Source organism: Myotis myotis, unplaced genomic scaffold (genome assembly GCF_014108235.1).
Source record: "Myotis myotis isolate mMyoMyo1 unplaced genomic scaffold, mMyoMyo1.p scaffold_m19_p_21, whole genome shotgun sequence".
NCBI lineage: Eukaryota > Metazoa > Chordata > Mammalia > Chiroptera > Vespertilionidae > Myotis > Myotis myotis.
In genome coordinates this window covers 2,212,770-2,229,566 of record NW_023416326.1, presented here as the reverse complement: position 1 = coordinate 2,229,566, position 16,797 = coordinate 2,212,770, and positions in this window count along the sequence as shown.

Below are 16,797 nucleotides of genomic sequence, written 5' to 3'. Positions count from 1 at the left end.
CCATCCTCTCTGTGTTTACCATCCAGGGAGTCTATTAGAGCCTCCAGGAAAGGAAGTAGATGCATTTTAATGATCCATGCAGGGTCTAAGAGGGTATTTCACATGAAAGGCGCAGGCAGGTCCATGACAGTCACATTGATAACAAAATGCAGGACCCCAGTGGCTTTTCTGATGCCTACACAATCTTTCTGAAAAAAAGATGACAGAAATTTGGGACCACATTTCAGATATAAACATTGTACATGCTATATCCTATCTTGTTGTTGTTAAATATTTTGCCTTTTTAAGGGAGGGGCTAGGAAAGGAAAGTGGCCGGGCTTATATTTTGGGTTATAGAAAGCTGGTTGTGATTTTTTCAATTCTGCTCCGTTTTATTGTCATATAAAAACCAGTCATAAATTAGCAATAAATCATAACTTTAGAAAATGCCAAGTAAGAGATATAACATCTATAGGATTTTTTACCAATACTTTCTCACATAGAAACATTTTCAAGTACCTACTCTTTTGAGAATTGTTCTGGATGCTGTGGAAGGAGATGGTTATATAACATTCCTTACCTCAAAGGACACAGAGTCTGCTTGGAGAAGACACACAGAGAAACAGGCTAGCCCCAAACAGTGCCATGTGTGTAAAATGGGGAGAGGATCTACATGATCAACAGTTTTATTTAAGACTTTAAACAGTTTTTGAATATTTATCTCTTCTCCTTTGCTTTCCCTCTCCAAAAGGCAGTCTTAAATATCTGCAGCACATTCATGAGGGGGAAAAAGGAGTAAATATGAAATAAATATCACAAATGCCAGGGCAGCTAGAGCCTGTGAACCATGGCTATGGCTGCCAGCTGCAAAGTCAAGGGTGGAGACAAGGGCAACCCATTGATAAAATGATCCCTTATCCACCAGGGCAGTGGTTTCCAAACTTATTTGGCCTACCGCCCCCTTTCCAGAAAAAATATTACTTGGCGCCCCCTGGAAATTAATTTTTTTAAAATTTTAATAGCAATTAAACAGAAAGATATATGTATTAATGTTTCTACCTTTTTCGTAAAATATAGTAAAGAAAGGTGTAAATTAGAAACACTGAAGTTTGAAATTATGAAACTATTTATTGAACTCAGAATAGGAAGGTAATACAAAAAAAGTTAAAACAAATGCACTGTGGCCATCACCGCCCCCCTGGATCGCTGCAGCGCCCACCAGGGGGCGGTAGCGCCCACTTTGGGACTCACTGCACAAGGGTAATCACTGCAAGTGTGGGACCCCTGTACGTGGTGGAACGTGGAAATAAGTTCCCTCGCAGTGAAAGGAAGAGAGGCCGCCTCTGATTCCAGTCCTTCTAACTCTCTCAGTGCCCTGGACTGGTGGCGAATTCCAGGGCAACATAATGAGGAAACTTCAAACAAAAGAGCAGTTAAGCGCGTTCGGGGTTGACCCGAACTCACCTGTATTGTATAGGTTTTTATTTGCACTGAGGTAGTACTCATATCATGAGGAGGGGGCTGTGTGCTTTTTCTGAATACATTTATTTAAATGTGGAGGCACCTCCATCTGACCACTTTATTTTACCCTTTATGTGATTACCTTTTGTCCCTTCATTACTAGGACACTAGAAAAAAAAAAAAAAAGAATAAAAAATGAATTTCTAGTAACAAAGCAGTTACATGTAAATGAATAACTATTTTAATAGTAAATGTATACTAGTGTCATAAATGATTATATTCTTAGTTCAGGCAAATATTACAAGAAAAGTTGCCCTTGAAATCTAAGTTTAAAAGATCAACTTGCATTGTTGAATGCTAAAATGTTAATGCTTAGTATTTATATTTCAAAGACTATGCAAAACTACCTTAGGAAATAATTGATATGCTAAATCATGTAAAATAATGCTGGTTTGTTACCTGGAGTCAAAAGAACCACTAGGTAGAAAAGAGTCAAATTGAAATGGAAAAAGAAAATTATGTTGTACTTTAATTTGGGTTCATTCTTTTTAATGTTATGAATATTTTATATGGAAAATAACTTCATGGACTAAGGTCATTTTGACCTTTAAGGTCATAATCTTTCACGGGTATAAACCAGTAAAATCCAAATGTACTCTCTTTTTGGATTTGTTTTACTATTTTCACTGACTCTGCAATCATGTCTGGGTGTGAGATATTGTACTGGCAGAAGGTATGGCTCTAAGTATTTTTTGAAAGTTTACCTTGAGGCAAATACTTCTCCAATGTATTTAAAATTTGGAACCCAATTAATTAGGCAAATGACAATAAGATAAGCCATGATTAATATGTCTTCCTTTGATCTACTTGCATTTTTATATCTTCAATAATTCAATTGTTAATAGCTTTTCACTTCTTTATTTTTTCCATCAGGAGAGCTTAGACAAATATACTTTAAGTGATTTGTGAAATTCATTATTCTACTTGATTTCTGCCTCGAGATTTATGTTCTGCATGATTTTAGTTGAATTCTGTTTTGGAATACTGTCTTAAAATAAGGTAAAGAGTTGCTTTATTTATCAATTTTTTTTGTATCTTGCAATTGTACCCTTTTTTAATGCTATGTGAGGGAATGACGCCTTTGCTAAGAACAGACTTTTAGTTTGTGATTAGCTGCAACTCCCCAGATGCCAAGTGCGTTTCCAGCGTCTACTCCGGCAGATAAGGCTGCTGGAAGTATAACTTTTAATCATTTGAGAGTCATACGGCCTCATTCTCTCTGGAAACTCTGTAGATTATTTCAGCTCAGGAATTTTATGAGTCTAAGCTTCATATTAATGGCCTTGCTATGATTCCTGCCTATAATTAAATGGTGGAATTATTTCTATCTGAGGGATAAAGGTTTTAATTTTTCTTTTAAATTAATTTTTCTTGAAATATATTCAGAGGCACAGAATACACACAATAATGTTCAACCAACCATAAACTGAAAGCGAAACTTTGTCAAATATTATTTTGACATTGTTCCAAACATTATTTTGTTGTCATTTTAAGCAAAAATAACTTACATATAAAAATGATTTTTATGTATTCCTCCATGATTTATCCTCTTCCCTATTTATTCAGAAATATGGCCTATAATGAATTTGTAAATTCTTGAAAAATAGAGTGAAAAATATTTTTCTTGTGATAAAATATTAAACAAATGATATCTATTTCTGCAACTTTCTTCTTATATTTAACACAGTTTTTTTATTTTTATCAATACTGACATATAATATTTTTGATAGCTTTGAATTGCTATATTCTGATATATTAATATCTTCATGTATTTATATTTATATAAATTTTAGATGTTAAATTCTCATATTTATATCTTATATATTCAGACACACAGATGTAAACATTTTAAAATTATACATATAAGATGATGTTTATTTTATTTGTCATAATAAATAATCTTATTGAAAAATATTTTATCTATTTGAGATATATGCGCATACTTTTCTCTAATATTTCTCTATGGGTGGAATTGCTAAGTCTTGAGTTATATTATGTGGCACCAGGTATAAAATGTGTTCTTAACGGCTTGTATGATTTATGTCTTCTGTTAAACATCCTTTCCTACACTGCATTTAGAACTGTATTTTCCTGTATTTTATGCAATATTTTAAAGTTTTATGTTTTACGACAAAATAACACTCATGTAAATCAAAATTATAACTTGAGATATATATTTTCCAGTGTGGACATCTGAAAAGGATTCATGAGCAATCGGTTTTGGAAAACTTCATGTTAGCTGGAACTTATCTATGTGTGTGATATGGGGATACTCAATTCCAAAGCACCACTTACATAAAATGTCATTGGTCTCCCAGGCCATGATTAGCAATGACACCAGGACATGGGGCCTGCCAGCTTGCTGATTAGATGACGCTGGCTCGGTCTCAGGGACCTTCCCTGGGTGCCACAGACCCACACACCTGGGACATGGCCAATGGCACTGGCTCCATCTATAAATGAGCTGTGAGACTTGCCAACTACGCAGACATTTCTGTGCCAGGAACTAAGACCAAGAGACTTCATTTGCTCCTGTGACTGTCCTTTATTAGATTAAAACTTCTATTAAGAATGAAGGAGGACACCCCACTGAGCCCAGAGCTGATCCTGTAGCGTATGCAAAACAACTACAACAACAATAATAATATAACTAATACTTACATGGTCAAGTTTTGGATAAATGCCAAGTGTGCTTAAAACACATAAATTTTTATTTTTCTGTGTGTATTGATTTTCACTCTATTCATTAGTTAAAGCCTATTAAGTGCATCCTTTCTAAGGCCATAATCTGTCAATTACCAAAACAGTGAATTACTGAATAGTTGACTTGTCTTCTTTTTCCTCTACCTGTTTGAGAGTATGTAATTATATCCATCTACCAAAAAAATATAACAACATTTTCTTATACCCTCCTGATTTTGTTTTCATTTTGTGATTATACAACATCCCTTTCTACATGTATAATTCTATTTTCCTTAAGGTCTCTTCTGTCTGATATACATGGACCTGCTTTATGTGTATATCTTTCCAGTATATATTTTAGCATTTTGTCCTCAGATGTTATAATTTTCTTGTTAAGAGCGGACAAATGGAATGCTGCTGTGTGGCCAGGAAGTAGAAACAGGGACCAGATTTACCCTCCAGCTTCCAGCAAATGAAAGACTAGACAAAACACAACCACGTCTCAATGGTTTGGAGACATTGGACATAAGACAACAACGTCAGACCATGATCCCTGAACTAGGGAAACAAACACAGTGAAACCGCTTTGCCTCGGCGCCGCTGGGAGAGTTTTGAGGCCACAGGAGAGGAATGGGGATCTCTGTGGCCCATGCGCGTCCCTGAGCGGAGAAGAGGATTGGGGGGAAATGGGCTGGGCAGCTAGAGGGTTCCCTGCAGACGGGTAGAGAGCAGAGAGCGCTCTGCTGGGCCTGAGCTTTGGAAAGCTGCAGAGGGTCCCCTGGAGGAGTCAGGCACAGAACACCCTGTCCGTCCTGCAGGCTCAGGCGGCCTGTAGGTTCAGGAAGGCTTGGTTTCAGGACTAAGCAAGAGCGACTCCTGGACCTCACAGCGGTAAATTGGAAGCATCGATACCGTGGTTGACGATGACTTACATCCATCCATTCTAGGGACAAGATGGCCTGCAACGCCTACACCAGGACTAACTGCATTAAACAGCTGACCGGGCCCTGATGTAAAATACTGTGGAAGGGACCAGTACAGAAACAACTACAGAAACACTGTGTAGAGCTACGTTCAAATAAACCAACGCGGCTGTTCTCGGCAGGAAGCCCACTGACCATTATGGCGTGAAGCACAACCCTTCTAACAGGAAATGGTCATCAGGAGTAAGCTGTCACTCAGCTAGCTGAGTGGTTATTTTATGACCCAATCAATGAATTCAAATCTCCCACTCAAATGAGTTAAAACAGAATTTGTGCGCTGGCGAATGTATGCATTTCCGATGCCCTCCCTTAGTTCAAAGCATACCGTTCCATAAATATCAAAGAATAGGTAAAATATCACTGTTGTCAGAGGAAGAACTGATAGAATCTAACAATCCAGTGACATGTTCCGTACTTGACAGGGGCATAAAGCTGTTAGTTCAGGAGCTCCGTGCTGGTTGGTCCCACCCCCTGCTCCTCCTCTGGGTGTAAAGCTGGCAGAGCAGTTTGGAAGAATATTTAACGAAGTCGCATCTCATCAGGAAGAACTTCAAAGAAGGGCCTTTTCATGTTCAAGTATAAATGGCCTTTGAGGACCTTCCTTTCATCGAGCCCAGGATGAAAACACTTTGCTAATGCTTCCTTCCCCCAGAGCGCGGGCTGGCTAATCGTATGATCTCCTTGAGTAACCTTTGATCCCACAAGCTGGTTAAAACCACATTTGATAAGAATATTCACGGCATTGAGGCAAGTTTGACCTTGACAACATTATAAACTGAATTTAAAAAATTGTCTTCAAACTCCCCTTCATCTGAATGTACTTTTCTGTCTTCGTGTATTGATTTTTCTATTATTCCTTATGTGTTCCCTACTTTTTTGTGTCTTTTGGATCCTATTGTCTGCAAAGTTTGCCTACACCTGAAATTGTGAAATATGCCAGACCACGGAACTTTTAAATAACCGATACGCGATTCCTACTTCACCACCTAATAGTGAGGTCGCTTGAACTAACTCCTTCACGCATAGGATGTGAAAAAAGTCTGGGATGCCACACGGGGTTTAGATGGAATCTGCTGGTAATGCATATTCATTTCTCCTTTAAAGAAAATATGCTCTAAATTCATATATTAGTGCATTGAAGGTCATTACTTTTTTTTTTATTGGTGCCACTAAAGATTCATTTAAATACCTTTTTGTTTGTTTGTTTTGTCTTATGTTCTGTGAAGAACCCAGTTTGGAAAACACGTAGTCTAACCTAACCTAAAAGTCTCCCAGTCAGGACCAGTTAAGTAACACATTACAAGTAGAAAGTGAGCGAGAGCTACATGGGTGGCTAAGGCAGCATTATTTCAATACTGTCAGTAGCCTGTGGAGTCTTCTTAATGGGAAAAATTCTCAAAATGTTTCTTCTTTCTGTTCCTAATGGGAAGTAAAGTACAATCTCATTGACTTACATGATGATTGATGATTGAGGTGAACTTTCTAGTAACCAAATGGATAATTAAACTGAAATTTGGTAGTCATTAAAGAATTCAAATTTACCCATAATCTCCTGGCAATGTCTATTCAGTATTTTAATAAACAATAAACATGCCACATAGTGGGTGGCTAGCTGCAAAGCTCCTACTGTGCAATGCACAAGCTCCAATTGCGGGCCCCCTTTTCCAAAAGAGTGATTTCTCTTCGGTGTTATTACGTTCATGGTGTTATTACGTTGTTGCATGGTATGGTTTCCGACTGCGGACATTCTCGCTTTATATCGGTTAGTTGTTATTAGTTCTGTTACGTTATCATGAATATACTTTGTTGTAGATTTTTGTTAGCTCTACATGTTAGAGTGATATTTGTAGCAATATTGTTTGACTTATACTTTCCTAATAAGGCCAAAAACTTGCTATTAACATGAATAAAGAAGTTGCATGCACAAATCTTAACCACTGAGTTACCTTCTTAAATGGAAAATATGGATACAGGGTATAGTTGAGTCAAAGGGAAGAATCAAACTGAGTAGGCTAAACTCAGGGGGAAAAAATATAGCTTCCAAATTGCCAAGACAAAGAAAGGAGTATATCAGTTAATATTTTTTGCAATTTGCTGAATAACATTTTATTATTAAATTCAAAGAAAATGGAAATAATTTACTTTAAATTAAACTGGATACTTTAAAGGAAAAATACATTTGCTGAAAGATAATATGTTCCTAGACGAGAAATAAATTTTAAACAGCTTGAATGGAACCACTCCAGCAACCCAGGCAGCAGTCGCAATTGGCAAAGTGTTCTAGGCACATCCTAAGAAATGACTTAGCTTTCAACATTTTGTTCTTTATGTCTCATAATGTCAAATCCAGTTAGCTACAGTTCATCTCCAGTAAACCCTAAAAGTATCATTTGATGGAAAACTCACATTATCCCTCTGGGAACCACAGGTGTGCATTGCACGCACACTGTTTTCTCAGCCTTTTTGAGCTTTTGTATCTAGTACGTTGTGCTGTTTTTGAAGAGAAATCAACTTTACTATTTTAGAAAATGTTTAAATGTAGTCAAAGGTTATGGCTAAGCTCCGAAGTTTCTAAAATTAGATAAAAATGCGATGCTTCTTGAGCACAACCAAGTCTGAATGTCCCTTGGTTTTTAGGTGGTCCACTCTAATTTTTGGAAAAGGATTTTTCTGGAGATAGTTCATGTGATGGTGTATTTGGGAATGAAAAGGTCTTGCTATATATTACATCTCCGGGTTGTGAATCATTTTTAGAAAGGAAACGGAATAATAGCGTATTTCCTACATTTTAGAACAGGATATTAGAAAAAATGGCCATGGCTGCTTGGGAGGGGGGCGGGGGGGCATCATTTTCTCCCAGAGAGCACTTCAAAGGCCCCAGGCAAGGACTTTAATTAACACCGATCCCATCTATCATTTGAGTTCCCCTAAACTCAATTACCCACTTGAATAGTTCCCAACTTCCAGGACAAACCTTTGAACAACACATGGAATTACAAAAGTGAGAAAAGCAGATCCATGGCTTACCCCTGTCGACATATTTATTTTATCACAGCCTTTGTGCAAACAATACATGCACTTTTCTTTACATAAAGTATATGAAATTACAGCTGTATCCTAAGATGTGTTTCCCAATGCTTGCATTTATGTGGATCTTTCCAATCTTTAAATAAACTTTATTTAGAATAATTCTTATTTGATAATTCAAGTTAGATAGGAATGAAATTCATCACATTGCTATAACAGTTTTTACCAATAGCAACCAATTTTGTTAGAAATTTAAAGCATAATATAAAGCATATATTGTTAATTATTAAATTATCTATAAAATTATAATTGATGGTGGGTAAGAGAAAGGCTTATTAGGTGTTATAGCTTCATTTTTATCTTATTTCTAAAACATCTAAAATAGACACCTTGCTTAAACGATCTAAGCTTGGTTTCTCTACTTAAGATAGAAAGATACGCTGAGAGGGTTACATGGACTGATGTCTGTAAAAGGCTTAGCATTGCGTCCTGTACATTGTAAATATTTAAAGATTTGGTGGGGGTGTTGGTAGACCGTAACTAATTAAAAATCATTTCCAGCCGAACCGGTTTGGCTCAATGGATAGAGCGTCGGCCTACGGACTGAAGGGTCCCAGGTTCGATTCCGGTCAAGGACATGTACCTTGGTTGCGGGCACATCCCCCGTAAGGGGTGTGCAGGAGGCAGCTGATCAGTTTCTCTCATTGATGTTTCTAACTCGCTATCCCTCTCCCTTCTTCTCTGTAAGAAATCAATAAAATATATTTAAAAAAAAAATCATTTCCAACCATCTAAACATGTAAATGTGATTGGAACCATGGTTTCTTGTTTTATCAACATATAGGTATTTTGGCGTCCTTGTTCATTGAATAAACATTTTTCTTTTATATTAGAGTTGTTTCACATCAATGCAAAAGTCTTAATTGCTTCATTTTATATGGACTTAAGTGTTTGAAAGATAAAATATAATGTCAATTTTTTTGTAAATGTCAAAATCTGTAATCCCGATTTATCTTCATGACCATCCCCAAATCCTCCACTGACCGTATAACCCCTTGCTGGGCATTTCCAAGTGAAAAATAGGATAATTACACGGTTTAACTTCATTTAGAAATTTAAGTTATTTAACTAGAAGAGACATTTTTAAAAATCCTTTTTATCTTCATTTAAAGAGAAGTTTTAAAATGTTACTCTAAGTATCTTTAATGAAGAGAAACAATTTTACAAAAAGCAATCTTAAATTTTATTCCACAATAAGGTTCTAGTGTCATACAGTCATAAAAAGATGGAAGGTTTTCAGAAAATTATTTCCATTATGGCAAGATGGTTGGTCACTCATGGCCCGTAATATCACTCATTTTGCCTGGCGAAGCAGTTGGCCAAATGTGCAAACAGAATTAGCCACAGGCCTCCTCTGTGATGGGGTGTCTTCAAAATGAATCAGGTTCATGGAGAATAATAGGTTCATTAACTCTTCGGGGCCATTAGGGTGCCATCAAAAATGCATTTGTTTTCTCTGACATAATTTCCAAATCATACACTAGAGTCTTATCTTGGGAATGTATTTACTTGCAGATCCCTACAGGAGGTGATGCTGAGGAGGAATAAAAGGAAGGAGGGAAAGGAAGATCTTAACATATTATAGCATTTCTATAATGAAACATTTTCAATTTGCTGTTCCCACTTTTCTCTAACAAATCTATATCACTTTTATTTTTAGAAACTAGAAATAATCTACAAATTATAAGTTTACTAATAAATAACTGTAATGTGTTCTTGATTGTTTTCTGAGTCACCATAAGATAAAACAGATATATCTCTTTACATATAGATTTTAGATATTTATAAAGGATCATCTATCTATCTATCTATCTATCTATCTATCTATCTATCTATCTATCTATCTATCCATCCATCCATCCATCCATCCATCCATCCATCCATCCATCCACCCACCTGTATACCTATCATCTATTTATATGAGAAATAAAACCAAGTTCATGACTTTATGACACTAGTTAGTGTCTTGTTGTGAGTGAAGTGTAAGACTGGTCAGCTGACATTAGAGTCTGCCAGCATCAGTGTGGGCGGACAGTGTTGGTGAGGATGTGCGGGCCAATGAGAGAGCTCAGACCCCATGGATGTCATGCAAATCATACAAACCACACAAACATGCTGGAGAACAGGCTGGCAATTGCTAAGGCTCAGCATCTGCATATCCCACAATGTTGCAACTCCACTTCCAGCTGTAAGCCCTAGAAAAATGAGTGCATATCTAATCCCGAAACGCACACAGGAATTTTCCAAGCATCCCCGGTTAGAACTGCCAGAAATTGAACACAGCCCAAATGTTTATCAACACTAAATAAATGAACCAATTGTGGTAGATCACAGCAAATGCATAGCAATAAAAATGGATGGATCACAACTGTGGGCCACGGGAAGGATCAAGCACACTTAAAGCCGGGGGATAAAAACCTACAGCAACAACAACAACAACAACAACAAAACCATAAACAAGGTGGGAAATAAGGCTAAGAGATGATAACCGATGAACGTCAATCTTGAGAATGATTAGGGAATCTTTTCTTTGTCACGTGTTGCCTACCAGGGTGTTGAATATAAGGTCATAAGGGCTGTAGCATTATAATCTGAGGAAGACAGGTCTTAAAGAGACTGTTATTCAAGCCAAAATGTAATGAGTAGGTTTATTTCCGCTATATTTAACCTTTACAGCAATGATGACACAAAACGTTTTGTCAAGCCAAGTGTATAATGAAATTTTATTAAGCTTATAAGAAAACGCAGGAGAAAATGAGGCTACGCTGTCAAGTCTGAATGAGAGGATAGGATGCTGACTTTTAATATTTCTAAGAAGGATGTGATCAAAAGCAAACATTTTTACCTTTTCATTCTCCTATTCTTCTTCCCTCTCAAATCTGAAGAGGCTCATATGCATGGACATTTTCAAGATAAACAACTGAATGAATGATCCTTTTTGGTGTTAGTATGAAGGCTAACATAATGCCACCCGTTGGCACATTTTAAGGAGAATAAATTCGCACAAAGCTTTTGCTAAAGAGGCAGAAGTGGATGTGGATTTTAACTCGGAAACACACTTTCTGGTGAATAAAGCCAATGCAAATGGCTGAGCGAACAGCATTTGATCCACGGATGAGCCTGGAATGTTCAGTGAAACCTACAGAAGAACGATAGCCTGAGGCTAGCAAGTAATCTTGGGGAATATCAGTAGCCACTAGGATTTCAAGACTGGACTGTGAGAATGACTGGGGTGAGCTAAGGTTATCACTGCCTCTTACGGAGATGTGCATCTCTCTGACTTTGTAGGTTCCTAGCCTCAGATGTTATCCATATATCTTTGCACCCCATCCGGTGGGCAGTACCCTCAGCCTGCTTTATTTTACGCTTTGGCTCTGTGGCTCCCTTCACCGAGACCTCGTCTTCTAGCATTTCAAAGAAGAGTCAAATTAGGTCACTGAAATGTCTATAATGTTCAGTCATTTGACCTTTCTCGTTTTTTCCTTTTCCTCTATTTTCTTGTATTTTGTTTATTGTAAGTCTATGATTTCTTTTTTGTGCTCCAGAGAATGGTGTGGTAAGTGTGAGAGCCATTGGTGGGCCCCATCACTTTACACTTTTGGGAACTGGAACTCAATGTAATCAGTAGGTAGGGGAATAAAAGTTTGAAACATCATATGGAAATATTTTTAAGACCTCAGGGTTCTTGGAGGTAATATGGCATACTAATTCATGAGTGAATCAACATAAAAGGTAGGTGAAGTGAGGGCATATAGAAGCAGTGGCAGTGTTCATTGTAAAGGTCTAGGCATAACTGTGGTGGGGGAGGAAGGAAGTGTGGGAATATCAGGTGGCTGCTTTTAAAAGGTTCTGTGGGAATTTCCAACTTTACTCCAGTTTCTTTAAGGCCTGTTTTGACATTACTCCACTTTCCCCCATGAAGTCCAAGCATAGTGCTATAATCATAAAATCCCAGTTTTCTTTATATCCTATATAATAAAAAGCTAATATGCAAGTTGACGGAATGGCAGAATGACTGGCCGCTATGGCACGCACTGACTGCCAGGGGGCAGACGCTCAACACAGGAACTGCCCCCTGGTGGTCAGTGCACTCCCATAGGGGGAGTGCCCCTCAGGCAGAAGCCAGGCTCATGGCCGGCGAGCACAGCGGCAGTGGGAGAGTCTCTCCCGCCTCCACGGCAGTGCTAAGGATGTCTGACTGCCAGCTTAGGCCCACGCCCCCCACGGGCCTAAGCTGGCAGTCGGACATCCCCTGAGGGTTCCTGGACTGCAAGAGGGCACAGGCCAGGCTGAGGGATAACCGCCCCCCGCCCCCGCCAAGTGCACAAATTTCGTGCGCTGGGCCTCTAGTTTATGATAAGTAAAATTTCTAGTCTTCCTTTTGGGCTGGTGCTCTTTTTTTTATTATTCATTTCTATTTTTCCTAACTTTGACAATGCATATGCCTGACTTTTATTTAGAGAAAGGTACTAATATTTTTAACTGCAACAAAAATAAATTAAATAAAAGGAGATGCCCCCTTTCTTTTTTGTGAGCTGCTTGAAGGAGTTTCTCAGCATAGACTGTTGTTATCGTGCAATACATTAAGAGATGCCTCTTATAATGCGCTTCGGCACTCAGGATTTTTCTTTCCCATGCAAGTGTCTCTTATGTGTAGCCTTATACTGGGTCACATTCCACTGCATACATCCCATTTAGCTTAATTTTACACCTCCGTTACTTCTAGAGGTGAAGATCGATGGTGAAAGCAAAGTTCTTACCAGAGATAACTTTTATCCTGTGGAAAAGGTTAAGATATTCTGTACCCTTCTTCTTTCTTCTTAGATTTCCAAGCTGCTAGCTACTCAGAGTGACTCAGATCAGCCCAAAAGGGCAAACTTCAGCAAGGATGTACTGTCAGCTGACTTCTGACAGGCTTTGTTTACCCGCAGAAGGACTAGCTTTTACATATTCGGATGCACACACAGACTCTCACTGTCTCCTGAAATGCTGACCTCATCAAGGAGGGGTTGACGTTCAGTCTCTCCATCTGGGTCAAGACTTCTCTTTTCTCCCTTTGTTCCTGCACTTGCCCTTGTTTTTGCAGATGTTCCATATGCACCTGTTCTTTCTTCTACAGGAAATTCATTGACCAGAATGTCATTTTAATGCTTAAATCCAATATTCTAACAGATGTTTTAGAAAGTGAAGAAGAATACACTATATTTCAGAATTACTGTGCCTACCTACTAATTCTATCATTTGCTAGTGACATACATTTAGATAAGTGTTTGAAAACTTTTTTTTTAAACTTTACTCGAGGATGTTTGATGAGAGAGAGAGAGAGAGAGAGAGAGAGAGAGAGAGAGAGAGAGAGAGAAACATCAATGTGAGAAAGAATCATCCATCAGTTGCCTCCTGTACACGACCCAACCAGTGATTGCACCTGCATCCACATCTGCAACCAGGTATGTGCCCTGACCGGAATCAAACCTTCCCCTTTTGGGGGTATGGGACTATGTTCCAGCCAACTGAGCCACCCAGCCAGGGCTGAAAACTCTTGGTCGCCAACCGAAGATCATACTGAAGAACCGAGACAGAACAATCAGCAAGTTTTCACAACCAAATAACCAGCCGATGTATTAAGAGCAATCCTACAAAAGTGTTAAATATTAATATTTAAGAGGAACAAAGCAAAACCTCAACCAACTTCAAACGATGGTGACAACAGTTTGATAACAAATTGCTATGCACTCAAATTTTGGGAATTCAATGTATTTCTTATGTAGGTGTTCATGAGGAGTTATTTGCCTTTCTAAATTATTCCTTTGATTATGGATCACTTTTTAGAGTCCCAAATTAGCACTTCCAGCCATGAGTTAGTATTAACGCATACCAACTAATTTTAGTAATTCTAATAACCAACAAGCTTTTAATAACCTTCGCTTTTATGTACAAATTAAAACCTGCGAATATTTGCATAACGTCCCCATGGAAAACATCAAGGAGCCTTGCATTTTTGAATTAGCTTTTAACTAAGCACCGAGTTTTCATTCGTCTCCTCTGTGCCATGGAGCACATGTTACTAAATGCAGCGTTTAAGTTATTACGTTTACTTTTGCAGTCAACTCATCATACATGTTGAAAGGGCGAGGGCTACGCCCTCCATCTTACCCTGGATCCTCCATTTTGGGGCAGCAGCCATTGGCCATGTGCTCGGCAAGGAGCTTCTTCCCGGAAGCCCAAGCCTCTGCTCTACGGAAGTGCGCGCCGACTTGCACCTGGCCAATCGGCAGGGCTCACAGTCCTCTCTCCTCCCCTTACTCCAGCCCCCCTATAAAACCCCTCTTCCCACAGAGCTAGCTCCCCCCCCCCCCCCCCCCCCCCGCCCCCTCATGTTGGCGACTGTGGCTGACGGGGAGCTCAAACTAGCTTGAATAAAGACTCTCTGCTTTTGCATTGGACTCGGCGCTCCCTGGTGGTCTTTTGGGGATCCTGAAATCTGGGCTTAACACGTTTTGTTTTTTTCAAATATTTTTCTTCTTAGAAGAGGTAGTGTGAGGTGAATAGTATTTTAACTTTCAGGAAAGTATCTGCTAATTTGCCTTTTTGACCTTGGGAATATATATATTTTTTTGAATTCCTTAGGTCTTATTTCAGATCCTGCTCTTTTCTAGCTCTATTATTTTTTTTAACTTATTTCTTTGTCTTTTTAGTCTAAATAACTGGCCTATTTTAAAGTTTCAATCAAAGCATTAGGTTAAAATTTTCAAATACTTTTGGTCGTCTTGTTTTCCTGTAGACCCTGCTTACTGTTATTTCCATCTTTTCCATTTCCTGTGATCACTGTGTGTAGTACTCTGTGTTCCCCCTTGTATCCATTCTCAAAGTGCTGGGTGCGTGCGGCACCCAGGAGCAGTCTTATTCTTGTCTGCCGGCCCGGACTGTGGATGCCTTCTCTGCAGGCCACTCCGTGCTTCCACTTTCAGAGAAGTGTTCTATTTTGCTCTTACGTCTTTTCTGGCATCAGCTTCCTCCACCCATGCCTCCATCAGACCCTTTTCTTTCCCTTAATGAGGGGTCCTCCCTCCTCAGACAGATCTGCATCCATCAGCTTTTCTTCAGGGCAGCGTCTGCCCTCCTGGGAGCATGAATTTGCTGGATCTTTTTCGTCCCTGAAGACCCGACCGTGTGCCCTTTGGTCTTTCCGTTTCTGCTGCCTGTTTCCATTTGTAACCGAACTGGAGCCGCAGAGGGTTCCTCCCAGACCCCCTGATCACGTTCAGATGTGTCTGCTCAGTTTCCATAAGGACAGGGGTCTCCCTCCCACTCTCCATGGAAGGGGGCCCCGGGCTGGGCTTGCTTGGATGTGGCTGGCAATCAGCATTTCGAGTCTGCACCGTGTTTTCCCCAAACCATACAGACCACAAGGGTAGTGCATTGTTTTCTAATGTTGCTGTAACAATCCACCACAGGCTCCGTGGCCTAAAGCAGTATCTCCTGCAGCTCCGGGGGCAGAGGTCAAAATCAGTCCCAGTGGAGGCCAGGTTGCCTCCTGGTGGAGGTCAGATTCCATTCCTCGCCCCTTCCAGCTTCCGGGCTGCAATGCCCCAGGCTGCATCACCCAGAGGCTCCCAGGGTCACACTGCCTTCTCCTCTAAGGACCCTCGCACTTCCATCAACCCTCCCGTGACACTCCCCACACCTCTAGAGCCTTAAATAATCACCCAGGCCAAGTACTTCTTTCCAATCAGGTAAACGACTCATGTTTTCACGACTCGGATGTGGAGATCTTTCCCTTTTGGGGGTGGGTGGGCGGGTGGGAGTGGAGATCTTTCCCTTTTGGGGGTGGGTGGGCGGGTGGGAGTGTTATTCGGTTTAGGAAGATAGCTAAGAATAATGAACAAAAATTTTAAAACAGTCCATTCTGAGACATAAAAGAATAGCGAGTGCAAACAGTTCTTGAGGAACCAAGATCTCTGAGAAGGGAACTAGTCAAAACAGGTTCTTTCTCACTAGCAGAGACAAGATGGGTTTGGGGCGCAGTGTTCCTACGTGACGATGCTCAGGCTGGGGGTATTGGGAAGAGCTCTGGAAGGAAACGCCCACCCAAGAGCTCTTGTCCGTTTGCAAATGATTCTCTCAGAAACTCGACAAGCAGATGGGCTACGTTCCCACCTTTCCTTACAGAGCAGCCCACAGAAGGGGGGTGGCAAGGAGGCATCCTAGCCAGGCTTCCTCCAGCTGCTCTCTCACCGTCTCCCACATGATCACAGGGAGCCACAGCACCCGGCTGCAGGCCTCAGGCTTTCTGCTGCGGAGGGGACGTCTATGTTTACTGTCCCCTTCTCTATGTATTGCTGGCTTTGGAAAATATACTTCCATTTCATATATTTTCATAGTCACAAGTATTATAAGCAGATTGTCGTACATTGTGGAGCATGTAGGTAAGAAATCCTTTTAAATGTATATATTTTTATTGATTTCAGAGAGGAAAGGAAAGGGAGAGAGAGATAGAAACATCAATGATGAGAGAGAATCACTGATCAGCTGCTTCCTGCACGCC